We start from the raw sequence: 16,510 nt of genomic DNA on the forward strand, positions 1-16,510 counted from the left end.
GATTTCATTTTACAGTTTTTACTACTGAGCTTAATAATTGCATTTAACATACTTAAAAGACATTCCTTGTTTATAAATGTCACATAATATCAATAAGCTTACTGTTATAAAATATTAAAAAAGAAATAATTAAATCCTCATATTTCTTACCTGATTCACTTTCCTAAGCTTGTCATTATATTCTTCTAAATTTCTTATTTTAATCCTTTAAATACAATTTAATTGTGTATGACAATCAAATATGCTTGCACCACTTTAAACTGATTTGCAAAATTTAGATAAAATTTATTAATTATATATTAAGAAACATATACACTTCATAAAAACTTGTTAATTAATATTCTCTCATCTCAAGTTTCACCTTTTTTTTCTTTTTGTTTAGTTATCTTACTTGTGGTCATTGCAGTTTTCTGGCTAAATGTATTTCACATGACGCAAGAATCTGTGATATAACTTTTTCCTGCCCCTTGGCCCAGTTATCCACAGGTCAAATTTTCACTTAGAAAACATTTTACTCTTCTTTAGCAATTCTTGTTCTACTCTATCCTTGAGATGGGCATGGAAACTATTTCATACATGTTTATTCTTCATGGAATCTCCCAGAGCTTAAGTGAGCCCCATAAAAACGTTAAATGGCTATTATAAACAGTGCTGTGATGAACACTGAGGTGCACGTGTCTCTTTCAGATCTGGTTTCCTCGGTGTGTATGCCCAGAAGTGGGATTGCTGGGTCATATGGCAGTTCAATTTCCAGTTTCCCTAGATGCCCATCAGCAGACGAATGGATAAGGAAGCTGTGGTACATATACACCATGGAATATTACTCAGCCATTAAAAAGTATTCATTTGAATCAGTTCTAATGAGATGGATGAAACTGGAGCCCATTATACAGAGTGAAGTAAGCCAGAAAGATAAAGACCAATACAGTATACTAACGCATATATATGGAATTTAGAAAGATGGTAATGATAACCCTATATGCAAAACAGAAAAAGAGACACAGATGTACAGAACAGAATTTTGGACTCTGTGGGAGAAGGCGAGGGTGGGATGTTTCGAGAGAACAGCATCGAAACATGTATATTATCAAGGGTGAAACAGATCACCAGCCCAGCTTGGATGCATGAGACAAGTGCTCGGGGCCGGTGCACTGGGAAGATCCAGAGGGATCGGGTGGAGAGGGAGGTGGGAGGGGGGATCGGGATGGGGAACACATGTAAATCCATGGCTGATTCATGTCAATGTATGGCAAAAACCACTACAATATTGTAAAGTAATTAGCCTCCAACTAATAAAAACAAATGGAAAAAAATAAAAATTAAAAAATTAAATAAAAACTTTAAATGGTTGACAATTATAATTTTTATTACTAACAATATCAGTGAAATTGTTGTGACTCTAGACTCCTAAAGCAGCTCATCCTTTACTGTATGTGTGTGTGTGTCAATGTGTGTGTGTGTTTAGGCGCTAAATCATGTCCAACCCTACAACATCATAGACTGCAGTATGCCAGGCTTCCCTGTTCTTCACTATCTACCAGAGTTTGCTCAAATTCATATTCATTGAGTCCTTTACTAGAGAGCTACTAGTTAGTGTAATGCTTCTGATAAAAATATTTTTTAAATTATCCATATGTTAATATGAGCAGACTATAAAATGGCAGTACCTTTTCCTTATGTCTCTTAATTTGAGGCACTTAAACCAAAGCAACTAAAATGACAGGGTTTTTGAAATAGCTTATTGTTCTTGCAATCTAACCTTAGAATTTATTGGGTTAGAAAATTTTGTTTCTGTTTTGGGGAGTGTTTCATAGCAAATGTTCAATAAATCTCAGCTGTATTTTTTTATCATGACAGAGGAATAATTATGCTGCAATGCAAAATGCCATGATGGTGGACAACATATAGAACTTCCAAACATTTTTCTGTGCTAACCAAATTATAGTTAATATCTTTATGTACCAACAGAAGGGCAACGATTCCTAATAAAGAATAAATCTTCACCTCACATAAGTGGAATTGTTGAATAGGTAATCTGGATAATCACATCCCTCTCTTTTCATCAGAGATAGAAGCTGATCTGAGTACTGTGTTAGATTCATTGGTCAAGTTCTCCCCGAATCATATCACCTTACCACATATATGTTTTAGAGCTTTTGAAAAAGTGTCTAGCAAGATACTGAGTTGGTATAAATCAGTAGAGACAGGAAGTGTGTCAGCCAGAAGGTTATACAGGTGTTTTGTATTTTGAACATATGTGTAGGGGTTTTCACTGTCAGTGTTTTCACTGAAGATCAGGTTAGAGAGACTGCAATTTATACCAAGAATCGTACATTTTATTGTAAAGATGTAAGAAAGATGCTTCATCCACTTCATGAAACTTGGCCGGACACATTTTATCTCAGGATGCTAGAAATGATTATGATTTTCTGAATTTGCCTTTTGTGTAAAATGCAAAACAAAGTTCATTTCCCTGCTATCTACTAGATACTGATAGATACAATTTGCCTTTCTAGACTAGGTGTAAATTAACAAGAGTTCTCTTTTTAACATGTATTACACATTTAATATAGGCTCTTAAGTTGTATGACTTAGTAATTTTCTGTGGTGGGCAAAGCAAAGGGTCAGCAAACATCTATGCCTCTACTTATAAGCAAAAATGTAAAAGCAAAATGCAAATAATTAGTCTTAAACTGATGTATTTCTTAGCCTGAATGTAAACAAAAGTAATATTCTTCCATCAACATTTTTTATCAAGGTATATATAATGTGAAGCAGAATTTAAAATGTAACAAATCTAACATATTTTAATAATTTTCTATGAATTTCTTATTAAAATGAAAAAAAAATCTACTGAACATAGAACTCCAAAATTCTTCATTCCTATTAGTTACACAAATTTTGAAGGCAGTGTTAAATAAAACACATAATGTCAAGAAGATAGTCTGATATTCAGTTTTGCCATGAGCTATAAATTAATGCTACAGAAGGATAGGCTTCTTTTTTTTTCCCCTTAGGTAAGAAAAGTAGGCCAGTGAGAAGATGTGAAAAACACGAACAAGGAAAACAAAACTTGAATATCTGACATATTTGGGGCAAGGTATTCTTGATGGATCACTGTCTTGGCTTGCTTGCTGACCCACAGAGTACCTAATATCAATCAGAGATAAAGTCATCTGACTCCAGCCCGCTTACAAGTGCTTCTCTTCAGCACTCTGGCAATGGCTATGAAAGCTTTGATTTATTCACTCAGCTTTATAGTCTATTCTATCATTCTTTCCCTGTTCAAATCATGTATTTGGTCTTTCCACAAATACAAATTTAAATGGCAAATAGGGACTTGAAAGTACTGGCCTGGATATGGGTATATATTCTCCATAGATCCAATCTACTGGTAAGAATTACAGTTTTCACAGGAATTCAGCATAGATATACCATAAATATAGGTCTACGTTAAGACATTCTGATACAAGACAGATCTCTATCCACCTGATCCCAGCTAAACCTGTGAGATAATGAAACTGCTGATCCAACAGAGCATTTCAACATATTTGACCATTTAGCTTTAGCCCAATAATTGGAAAAATGTTCCTATTCATGTGGGAAATTTGATATCATTTGAATATATTCTATACTATAGTCAATTCTGAACATTGTCAAGGCTATGTGATACAAAAAGGTTCAGATAAAAATTTTTAAATATCAATAAAAATAAATAAATAAAATATCAGTAAATTACTAGATGTTTCATCTACATAAATCTAAGAATGCTTATATTTATAAGTATTTGGTCAATAGTTCTATTTTTAAATTTTCATGTAGATATTTAATGTTAATTACTGAAACTTTAATCAAACATTCTATGCTAGGCTCTTTAAAAAGAGAAAATGGATTAAATAGTAGATATTTAGAACTATTTTCATTAAATACTTTTTATTTTAAATTACTTTGTATATTATTTGAAATGTTATAAATGAAAAGTATTTTACCTTTAAATACATATCTTCATGTAGACAAGTTTTTGTGTATTCATGTTACTAGTAAAGATAATCCTGAAGGATGAATCGTTGGTTCCATGTATCATAGTTTTCCTTTAATTTCAATGTGAAAGGCCAACACTGCATCTGTAATACAGGACCTGACAAGAAAAGATAAACTTGTACAATGATTTTATTTGTGATTCTATTTTCTAAATTGTGTCAGATGCAACATAAAACCTCTTACACAAAACATCAAAAGAACTTTATTTTAACAATTAAACTTTTAATGAAATAAAGCATTCCCAGAATGAAAACAGGTTGCATTTCCAACAAACTGTCTGTGTTTATTTTATCTACAAGAAACATTTGCATCTCTAGATTAAGTAGTTTTGCTAATCAGTTTACATCTCCAAGAAGGCTGTTGTTCCTTAAATATTTGTATAGCTTTAATGTACATCATGCTGGTTTTATTAATTTTAACCCCAAATCCTCTTCTACCAATTACCACTTAATGACTACATCGCTTTTCCTTCTGATAGCCTTTGTTCTTTGGTAAGGTATCAAAGAGGGGGGCAGGGACATCAAACTGAAATAAAACAGCTAAATAAAATGTTACTCTGAATGATTCACCATGAAGGACTTTTCTTCTTTGACTCACCTGTCTGTATCAAACAAACTTTCCTGTTTGGGGTTTGTTTTATTTTTCTTAATCCAGAGTCATATGATTTCTTTTTATCCTAAGAAAACATTTTTAAAAAGCTTTCTGTTTGATGGAGTTGATTTTAGACTTGATGTAGCTTGATAAAAGCATATCAAAGTCCTTGAATCATCCTGTATCTTCTGACTGATCAGCAAAAGAAAACGTTTAAGCCTTTTAGGAGCTTAGTAAGATCACTCAGCCCAAAAATGTAAGATATTATCCTGGTGAAACTTACCTAATATTTTATTTTATAAAATATGTTTGTCAAAGAGATTTTTTTTCAAGTTTTAAGTTATTGTTTCTTTATTTCTAATATCTATCAAGGATGTGGACTATTTTAGAACACAAAATAAGACTTGTGAAATGTAACAAATAACACAGTTATGGTTAGAAGTATATTTCATTTTAGAACATCTAACTATATATGGAATAGTATCTTTACATATAATTAATATGTCTATTTGTTTAAACTTTTGCCAAAATGATCACAAAGAAATGTTTTTACTACAATATTAATCCATGTATATATCTACTCATGGGATAAAACTGTTTACTATTATATTTTATAAACTGGCTCATTTAATATATTTATACATATTTTAGTGATGTTTCATATACTTATATAAATATATCAATTTTATCTTTCTTTTTGTTTATATTTTAATCTATGATGTGTGATATGTGACATATATATGACAATTTATACAAAATTTATATTTAAGTACTACTTTAAAATATTTCTTATATTTCTTATTTAACTATGGCAGTGGAGGAACAGTCTGACATGGAAAAAATTGCAAACAGATCAATTTTTACCTTACTTTTTTAAATCTTGATTTATTATTCAACTTAGCTGTGCTGTTAGGAGACACTGGTTGACACAGTTATCAGAGTTGTGAGGCAATTTGTTTGCTTTCAAACCGATTTATACTCATTGTTCCTTCTATTATTTTAGCTCCTTATAATTGTTGTAGCTATCTTTGTTTTGGGTGGTGGTTCTGTTTAGCAGGCAACCAACTCAAAACTGGATGAAAAAACAAATTTATAAATTATATATAAGAAATCTACCTTAGGTTTAGTATTTAGTCCTAAGACTTCTAGAATATGTATTTAAGTATTTACATTGTCTTTCAGAAATGGGGGGGGGGAAACATTGCACACTAATATGTACTATTATTCTAACATAAACCTTTTAAATAGCTTTTAAATATAAATCTTACATAAATATTTGTATCAGTGTCTGACACATAGTAGATGCTAAAAAATATGATGCACATATAAATAAATCAATAACTAAATTCCCTAGTATAATTTTTCAATTTATCTTGATCAACTAACCACTGGGACAAATTTCAAAGTTTTAACATGGATAGATATGTTGCTAATATTTTCTCTTTCTAGTTATTTGACTAGGATTTCTGAATTGTATTTTTCTTGTACTTAAGTTGTACACCAACCTCAGCCTTCTGGTGTCACAGGGCATTCAGGACCCTTTCTAGTCTTTCCCAAATGACCTTTCTAACCCTTTCTTCCACCATCCCCCGGCCTAGGGCATGAACTCTCCACATTCTTACGAGAAAAATCAACCAGTGCTTCCTCAAACATATCTAATTTACTTTAAACTTTACATCTTTGTTGCTACTGAAGCCATTATGCCCTGGCTTCTTACACAAATCATATTCATTCTTTAAGCCCCAAAGCTAATCCTTCCACTCCCAGGAAGCTTTTTCAACCACCGTTGTCTCTTACTTTTCTCTGAATTCCTGCACTATGCTATGATGCAACCGTTCCTTTGTTTGGAGTTGTCATACATGTTTCTCTTTTTCTCTCTGGAGACACAAACCCTGTATTATTGTAGAAAAACTACTTCAGTATTTGTATATAAATGTTCAGTACATTTTAGTGAGTAAAGCCAACCGGCTCTGCTGAGTAATTAACTCATAATCCCTCACATCTCTACTTACTGAAGCAGAGTGAGGGGCTATCATGTAGAAATTGCATAGACACTGCAAAGATTTGATCTTGTCATCTGAAGCAGAGCAATCTTTCCCCACTGCGTCAATCATTTCCAGCCCCAATTCCATGCCAAAGAAGAATCCTGAATTGTCTTTTTGTGTCTTAAGAATTACAGGTGGCTGAACTTTACCTGGTCCCAGTTAACCTAACGAGTGAATATACATCATTATACCAGTACCAAGCCACAAGGGCTAGGTTAGTGTAAGATTTTTAAAAAACACATACAAAACAAAATGAAATGCAATTTGCTTCCTCTTTTCAGTTTTACTTTTTTTTTTTAAGGCAGATATCGCCAATACAAGTGCTATTCTAATCTGCATTTTGGAACCAAAAAACTCAAGATTACATTATAAAAATTTTAAAGCACTTCTTATTTTGAAAACTGACAGTCTTAGTTTCTTTACAAGGATTTCAAGAGATCAATCATCTATTTTTATATTCTGGAATTCTGCTGTAGACAGAGGACCTCATTGCTTGAACTTTCCTTCCCTTTATACATAGACATTTTTATAAAATATTCATAAGAAATTGTTGACTATAGAACTATGGCAATTCTCTTGAGTGATCCTGGGAGTTTTTCAGTCAATGAGCTCCATGCGGCTCTGGCAGCATGAGCCACACTTCATAAATCAGACTAAAACCATTTTATGCTGCTTTTAAAATTACTGCTATCAACGAAACCCATGAGCCTGAATTACTTAATCTATGCAGATGTTGTTAACTGCATTAATTATTTAATTCTGACAATAAAACAGCAGTTCCATTTGCCTTAATACAGACGATTCACGCTGCTAATTCCTGAAAGGACAGTTAACCACATGACCAGTAGGTGGGAGTAGACAACCTTTTAAGCTTCATAAAGCAAGGGATGAAAACGGCAGCTGCTAAACTTAGATGTAAGGTAATTCTAGGTTACAGCACCGCATTGCTAACCAAAGCTCATGAAATACCTTTTGTTAACTAGTGCAGGTTACATTAAAATTGAATTACTTTCCTGGAGAACCGAATTGATTCAAAGGAAGTTCCTTCTTTATTGCCAGCAGAGTCATCTTTATGATTTCATGAGAAATAAATTATATAGAAACTTTTCCTATATTTCTATTGATATAAAAACCAATTTTACATACCAGTTAGATAGCCACTAGCTTGATGAATTAAGTGGTTCCATTTGAAATAGACTGTATTTTTTAATAATCATATTAACTAGAAATTAACAAAAAGGAATTGCATGGATTATTATCCTCTTTAGACCACTGGTTAATTGATTACTTCTTGCACATGTGTTGAATATTAAGTTTCCCCAATCAGACATGTGCATAAAGCAAAATGATCTTTTTTTTTTTTTCACCAGGACATAGTGAGCGTGGCAGGTCAATGAAATTATAATTGGTTCTAATTAGCACTCTTCAAGCTGTTAATTTTTTTTTTTAAACCTGTATCTAAATCACACAAAAAGAAAGGTAAACACTGTCTTAGGAAATCACAAAAGTGCCCCAAATACTTGGACCTTTCAATCTGAGTAACATCTCCAAAGCTTAGATTCTTTTTTCTTTTTTTTTTGGTGTGTCTTTTTGGTGATTTCTGGGGGAAAAAAAAAGTTCATTAAATTGCAATATTTTTCCAGGAAAAAGCACATAAGGATGTCATTGTAACAGTCATGCTCTTTTTGTTATTATTATTTATAGCTACACGGAGAGTGAGGTCATTAACTGGAGGCAAATGTCACATTTTTTATATAAGCTTTCAGCTTTCTTACTTCGCTTTGTTTCAAGGAATACTGGAAATCTGATTCTGGTTCCAGTTGCCACACAAGGTAAACACGAACGAAACTGATCATGTTCTTTGTGCAATGCAACTTGACATAAAAAATTCAGATATCTACTCTTCTTACACATGTCAAATATAAAAAAAAAAAAGATGCACGGTCAGAATGTCTAATAAATTGAAATTCTATGAATTTTTCCTATGTACTAAGGTTCACCTCTATTTTTAAATGTGAATGCTTCAATGTCAAAACTTTGCAAAATTTCTGAATAGATACGTGAATTGGAGCTGTTCTCTCAGGCTTATTTTCTCTGTAATGCCAATATACTTTTTAGAAATCACTTTTGAATCATCATTTATTTTTATATAATGTGTTTTACTTTATTTACAATTGCTTCTTACAGATTTCATCACAAATTTAGTTTCTAATAATGTCTTCTTTGATTAAGAAATTATTCATAAATTTAATCTTGCTCAATGTTTCTTCCATTTGATTCTTTAACGGCAAATTTCCTATTTCAATTTTACATCACAGTTATCATTTTAATAAATTTACACTAAATCTGCAAAATAATTGTATTTGCAACAAATGTTAAATTTTATCACAATGTTATTATTTTTCTAAGATTAAGTATCACACATTTAAACTATAGGAAGATGCTTATATAATATATAAACACCTGCTTTTATGGCAATTGTGGAAACAAATAATATTTGCAGTAACTATTAAATATGTCTGTTATCCCCTTAACTAACAATAATGTGTTTGTCAACTGATGAGCAAGACAATGTAGTCCTTGTAGTATGATACAAAATGAGATTTTAGAAAAATGTTCTAATCAGATTTCTCTAGCATTTCACTTAAGAAAGTTGAATTACGTGACATTTTTTGACAGTAAAATTAACACTATGTTTCTTCAATATGTTTTTAAAGTAAACAGTTTCAATCATACACATGATATAAAAATACATATTAAATCAGCTTAGACTATCAAATATGATTTCATTTTTTATATGGCTTTAAAAACCTGATAAATTTATTTCAGAAAAACAAATGTAACATCCTAAGACAAGCTAAAAAGAACATATCAGTTCCAAAACATATCTGATTTAATTTGCTTGTGATGATATAATGGCTTGAGAAAATCTTAACCTACAACTAATAAACTTGAATAGAATAACTAGAAAGTGAAAGATTGTTATTAAATGATAATTTTTTCTCTTAGCCTTTTCTTATTTTACTAAAATTAAAACAATTATATTTTCTTGTGAAGTTCTATTTGTGTAAATTTCCAATTTTGACATTTAACAATTTAGATTAATAAGCTCTTTGAGTATTAGTAAGAATTGGATTTGTTTATAATTTCCTAATCATTTTGCTGAAAGAAATTTTGTCAAAAGTCTACATAATTGGTCAGGAGAAATGATACTTTAGATTACTATTTATTATCTTGTGTAAGATCTTTCTTGGTATTAAAATCTTTAATAGTAGCATGCTTTTGGCACATATGTAGCATTCTATATTTTCCAATTGATTTTTATTATTGCTCCTTAGTTGCGTATATTAATGAGACAAATACATATGTTTTAACATGGCTGAAATTAACAGTGTATATTTTAATTTCTATACAGACTTTTTGCATTTATAGAAAAATTGAGATGTCTTGATAGAAACCTTGTATCCATGTGTTCTAATTCATCACTCTGTAGTCCATCATAAATACAGCAGAAAACCCCAAATTGACCCTGCTGGGGACAATGGAGCCAGGCTACACAGAATTTGGCTCCAGTTTTTGTTATTTTCAAAAATGTCTGGTTAGAAAAATGTACTAATCCTGGAGACAGCAAGTCATCTTCAGTTTAAAGATAAAAGATGCAAGTGCAGCCATGTAATACATGTATGTACAAAAGGAAAAAAGAAACTAGATATGAGAGCTAACTGAATTTTTGCTTTACATTATTTACAAAATTTATTTACACTTTGTTTTCTTGAAATAAAGTTAAATTTGTTATTGCCTGGGAACAGATCAAATACTTAAGCCACAGGCAGGAGATTCGGCTCCACCCTTTACCTGCTGTGAAACCATCTGCAATCTCCTTAATCTTCTGAATACCTCAGTTTCTCCATTTATCAAGTGACAGAGAACACCACCTGCCCTCTATGCCACTTTTTTTTTGTAAATTACAGCAATGTTAGAATTAATGAAGTCTGTTTTGCAAAAACACACTGAGCTCTGAGAAAGTGGAGAAGGTAATGTCTTGAGGAAGTATAACATGATGGTGGTAAAGAAAATGCCTTTTAACAAAGATGCTACAAATACTTGTGATAGGTTATCAGAACGAATAGTATGTGTTCAAAGAAAGCAGTATTTTAGAGTATTCAGCTTTTCTGCATACAAACCTGGCGCTCTGGGTTTGCCAGTTAATGCTGTCTGAGGATTATACAAATTCAATAACTAGATAGCTTAATTGCTATAAATATTTTTGGCTAAAGCTTAAAATGAATCTATTTATTTTCACTTCAATTGTTAGCAAAATTCTAGGTCATGAAGAGGTGGAATAAACATTGTCTTTTGCATTTACTGTTGGTGGTGGTGGTAGCAGATGTTATATTCTATTTGCCACTTGTGTTTAATGGTAGTTAAAATGTATAAATTTAGGTACGTGAATATAGCTAAAAGTTGACCTACAAGGATTCCTACTGGGCATTTTGAAAATTAGTAAATCTATATAAAATTAGATTTTTCAAAATGGAGTATATGAACAAAAATGTAGGGCAGCTATAACTATTGAAATTGACAAATTCAATGAGTGTAAAACATCAAATATACATAGCCTGAAAGAATATCACATAAGGAAAAGATGCACTTGTTGGTCTTACTAGCCATTTCATTTTACCTAGCTTAGATATAATCTCAAACTCTCTTCTGTTAAATACACAATAAATAGTAAAAGAGATTGTCTCTAATCTCCAAAATGGAATATGCATATAATGTTAAATAGCTTAAAATTTTAAATAAATGCATATAATGTAGTGTATTATATTCTATAGTCACAATAAAAATATCTCACAGAAAAAATCTTATTCAGATTATGAGGTTAAGTGTGAATCAAAGTAAGGAACATATTATAAAAATCAAAGAGGACCAAAGGTGGAAAAAACCTGTGGCTTCGGCTTTGGCGTAAAATGTAGAGCAAACCTCTCTAAACAAGCTTATTTGATTTGGGAATTTTCCAAGCTTGCTTAACATAAACTACATTTTAATTCCAGGATAATCAGCCGGAGGGAATGGTTGTATAGTCAACACATAAGGTTTGAAATCCTTGGACTTCCTGCGACTACAGGTTCAAATCCCAGCAGTGCCCCATTCTACCGTGGTGGCTGAGCTAAGTACCACGCACGTGTATATACATGTGTGAGGGGATTTTTACAGATGAAACGTCCTAAGCGAGAGCATTGCTTGCGCTGCGTGAAGATCCCAATGCAGTTTTCCTAAGAGCAGAGTGTGTGGCTCATGAATGACTGCAGCTTCTGGGAATCTTGCCAAAAACCTAGGGCAACCGAGAGTGTGGCTTTGCTCTAAAGGAGATTAAACTCCCTATTTAAAAGCTCCCTATACTCCACCATTGTGAGGGTTACACTCATTATTTTTTCCATGTTAGATGGTGAGTTAATACACATGCCTAAAATGCAATATCTTAATTCTCCTCTGCCTCCCTGTCTGACCGAGTTGGTAGACTTGCCACACACAGCATTCAAGGTTACTGATTTTCAGCAGCACTCACAAAATGCTGTTACAGGGGAAACATCGTATGCACTGGATGGATAACCACAAAAAAGGGGAAAAGTGACCCACAGCAGTTAGCTCAGTAAGAATAGAAAAATAAATATGTTTTAAGAGCTAAGGCTTTTAAATTCCCTGTGAATCACACACTTCTATGTTTTCTAACTATAATCTGTGGTCCCTAAATATCACCATTTGTTGTATGATTAGGTAGAAAATATGAAGGAATTAACACTGAGTGCCTTTTTTATTTCCTACTGTGCCTTGGTCAATATAGTTTTATTTATATTTTATAAGGAATTATATAAACAAAATACCTCTCATAAACTTATCTCCTATTTAGTATTGGTCAATATAGTCCATATTTATTTAGAAGATGTTTGTTTTAAAGGAACATCTAATATTTCTGAAATTAGTCAGTGATGAAGAATGTAAGATGGGGCATGAGGAAAAGAAAAACATGTTTTTACTACTGTTGCTTTCCATTGAGGAAACATCCTCATTCTTTAAATTTTTCAGTATTACAATTTAATCACAATGTAATATTACATATGTTTAACATGGAATAAATATGGTATAGGTTTCCAATATCTTTTCTACTTTTAATAAAATTCACTAAATCATTCTTCCTTAAAATAATGCAATAACATCTCAATTTTTAGACTCCATGTCTAAAATCAACTGACAAAACATATTTAAATGCTCTCTGAAAAATATAAGGTACCTTCAAACTATATGATATTATTATTTTCTAATCTTAGGACTTGTGTTAAAATTAGCAGTTTTTGAAAGGATTAAAGAAAGGAAGACACAAAATATTAATTGTACAAGTATTCCAAATATATCATTAAATTGTAAAACTAAATATGGTAAATACAATTAGATTAAGTTTAGCATTGGAGGTCTTAGTAAGAATTATTGATGCAATTGGTTTTCCAGCATGCTCACGGGTTTTTTTTTTTTTTTTTTTCATTCTTGGACATGGAATTTAAGTTGTTTTATGTTATCATTAAAAACAAACAAACAATAAAAACTTTAGTTTGCTGTAGTTGCAAGGTTAATAGTTCAGAGTGTGATAGATAGGTTGTCAATTTCTGTTTTGCCCTTTCATTCATATGTAAAAGTTGAGGATATAATTATTCACAGATGGCATGATTATCTACCTAGAAAGAAACAAAAATATACAAATAAGCCATGATTTCCAACAAAATATTTTACTGTTTGCTGTATTAAAAATGTGAATATAAAGCTAACTTGAATTTCTATATGTCAGCAGCAACAATCAAAAAATCCTGTTAAGACAATGTAATTTTAAAAGGAATGCCAGTTGTAGTATATCAGAAACAAAGTAGTTAAAAGAATATTAACATGCTCTCTATGAAGACAGTAAAAATGTTTCACCAGAAGATATTAAAAAAGACTAACAAATTGAGATGTATATCAGTAATAAGTTCATAGATAAGAAGATACTGGAGTGGGTAGCCGATCCCTTATCCAGCAGATTTTCCCAGCCCAGGAATCGAACTGGGGTTTCCTGTGTTGCAGGCGGATTCTTTACCAACGGAGCTATCAGGGAAGCTGATGTGTCAATGTCAATGCTCTTCAAAATGATTTATAAATTTGATAGATTTTACATCAAAATCCCTACAGTTTATCTTCCTGTGCAGATGACTCTAATGTTTGTATGCTTGAGAAAATGACAAAAATTTCCAAGACATACTTGTGAATAACAAGGAAATAGAAATCTTCATGAGATATCAGAAATTATTATAGACCTATAATAAAAGAGACAGTGGTACTGGTGTATGAACTAAGAAAACATCAAGAAGTAGGATAGAAAAGCCAGAAACAGTCCACAAATACATGGATTTTTGATTTATCACAAAGCTGGCTTTGGTTGTTCATGAATTGATAAACTTTTAAATAAATGATGTTAGTATGTTAGGTTATATTCACTTTTATGGATGTAAGTAAAGCTGAAGCTTTCTTTTATACTATACCCAAAAAATCATTTGCAGGTGGATTAAAAAATTAATGTAAAAGGGAAACAAACTTTTAGAAGACAATATATTTAAATACTTGAACAATTAAACTTTTAGAAGACAATATAATTGAATATTTTGAGGCTTCAGTAGAAACTAGCTTGTTAGGAATCAAATAGCAAAAGTAAAATAGGGATCAATTTAAAAATACTAATATTTAAAATTTCTATTATTCAAAATATCAAATAGAAAATAAAATGACAAGATAGAAACAGAATATTTGCAACATATATACCTAGACCCCCCAAATTATGATGAATAAAGAGAATGACTGTTTAAAAGATAGTCAAAAGTCCTGAATAATCATATGAAAAGTTGACCCACGGACATACAGATATTCTAAATATCTAAAAATCAGAGAAATGCAATTTAAAACTAATGGAATATATTTTTCACTCAGGACTTTTGTAGAACATTTTTAAAAATTTTGACAATAGGAAGTAAAAATGAAGCTATGGAAAAACTTGAATGTTATACTGTTGGTGAGTTTCAGTTAGTAACACTAATTTTAGAAAAAAATATTGTCATGATCTCACAAAGCTGAGGATAAGTATGTCAATGACACAGCAAATACTTTGTTTGGCATTCACCCTGGAGAAAGATGTGTACCTGGAGACACACAGCAGAATGTCCATGGCAGCTCTATTTGTACAAAAATAGGAGACAAATCAATTGTCCATCAACAGTAGCACCCATAAATAAATGATTATGTGTGAAGGAATTCTATTCATCAGTAAAAATGAATAAATGACTGCTCAGGAATAAATGAATCTCAGGAATAAAAAATAAGGCATTAAAAATAAATTACAAATGAATATATAGATTTGCTTCAATTTATATAAATTTACAAAATAAGAAAAGCAAAAATAAAAAAAAAAAAAACAAAAAAAAAAACAAAAAAAGAAAAGCAAAAATAAGCTATCAAGGGTGAAATATCACTTTAGTAGAATAATAAATAAAAGCAAGAAATTGATAAACATGAAATTCAGGAAATAATTTACCTTCTTTAAAAAATGGGATGAGAAAAAGTCATGTAAGGTATTTCAAAGTAATGAAAACATGTATTTTATTTCTTATATAGCTTGACTAATAATGGGTATTAGGCTATATGATTAAATATATTTCATATAGTGTATATAGAAATATATGAATGCCAATAATATTTTGCATCTTTCATTACTTAACAAATGTCCTTCATGTTTCATGATAAAAAGAAAAATTATATTAAATAGTCATAAAATTATTTTTCACTAAAGACATTTTAATTAGGCTGTCAGGATGCTAATAAAACTAGATCATTTGCACTTGCACAGCATTTTAACTAAATTCTGTACTTAGGAAACATTCTGAATACATTCTAGGCTTCTTTTCCTGACATTTGAACTGAAACTGGGACAATGGATTTTCTTGATACATGATAAGAGGAAGTGATTGTGATATATTCATGGTATTCAAAGTTCAGACTTTCTTAAATACAGTATTCACTACCTCATACATTATTCTTTCACTAGGACTAACAAACAAATTTGTTGCAGCACTAAGCTTAAAAAAATGTATTTCCTGAATAAATGTCTTAAATTAATGGTATGGACCTGGGAAACTCTTTGGACATTGTTTAACTTAGCTCTGAAACTTTCATTTCTAGATTTAAGGCCTCACTGACCTTATGAAAGGCCAAATTTTGGCCACCAAATAAGAATTTTATAGTAAGGCTTTTTTATATCTACCCTATATTTTACATTATTGTCCAGCACTAATTTTCCATTTATTTCCTGAAATTAGTATACCTTACTTTTGTTCCCCACTCCATATATGCATTCTTTAGCTGTTGTACATTCTTATCTGAATGAATCAGTGTATAAATAATTCTCTTAAAATTTTTTCAGTGTTTAAATATTATGACTCTAACTTTTATTACTTAAAATTCAGAATTTGAACTTTTGAGGATGTTCTCCTACACAAATGATACTGAAAAAAATCATGCTAGTGTCAATACTGAATAATCCAGGATATAGGCAGAATTTTTAAGCCATTTGTAAAAATTATATGATAAAAAAACTCTGTAGAAACATATTATATACATTTGCTTTTCTTTAAGAGACAAATATCAAGAAGTCATATTTGAAATACAAGGCATACTAACATAATGTATACAGCATGTCCACTGTGGAAAATAAGAGAAAATAAATAAAAATACTTAGCACCCTTTTTGTTTCTTCTTTT

General features: G+C 31.1%; 1 long non-coding RNA gene across 1 annotated transcript in view; it reads right to left on the bottom strand.

Moving 5' to 3' along the window:
* Nucleotides 1-16,510, bottom strand: part of LOC122685590 — a 402,095-nt gene that overhangs the window by 225,030 nt on the left and 160,555 nt on the right. Inside the window, exon 2 of the long non-coding RNA XR_006338454.1 lies at nucleotides 3,990-4,138. This is a non-coding gene — a long non-coding RNA (uncharacterized LOC122685590). The remainder of the gene's footprint in view (nucleotides 1-3,989; nucleotides 4,139-16,510) is intronic.

This window comes from Cervus elaphus, chromosome 28, assembly GCF_910594005.1.
Source record: "Cervus elaphus chromosome 28, mCerEla1.1, whole genome shotgun sequence".
Taxonomy (NCBI): domain Eukaryota; kingdom Metazoa; phylum Chordata; class Mammalia; order Artiodactyla; family Cervidae; genus Cervus; species Cervus elaphus.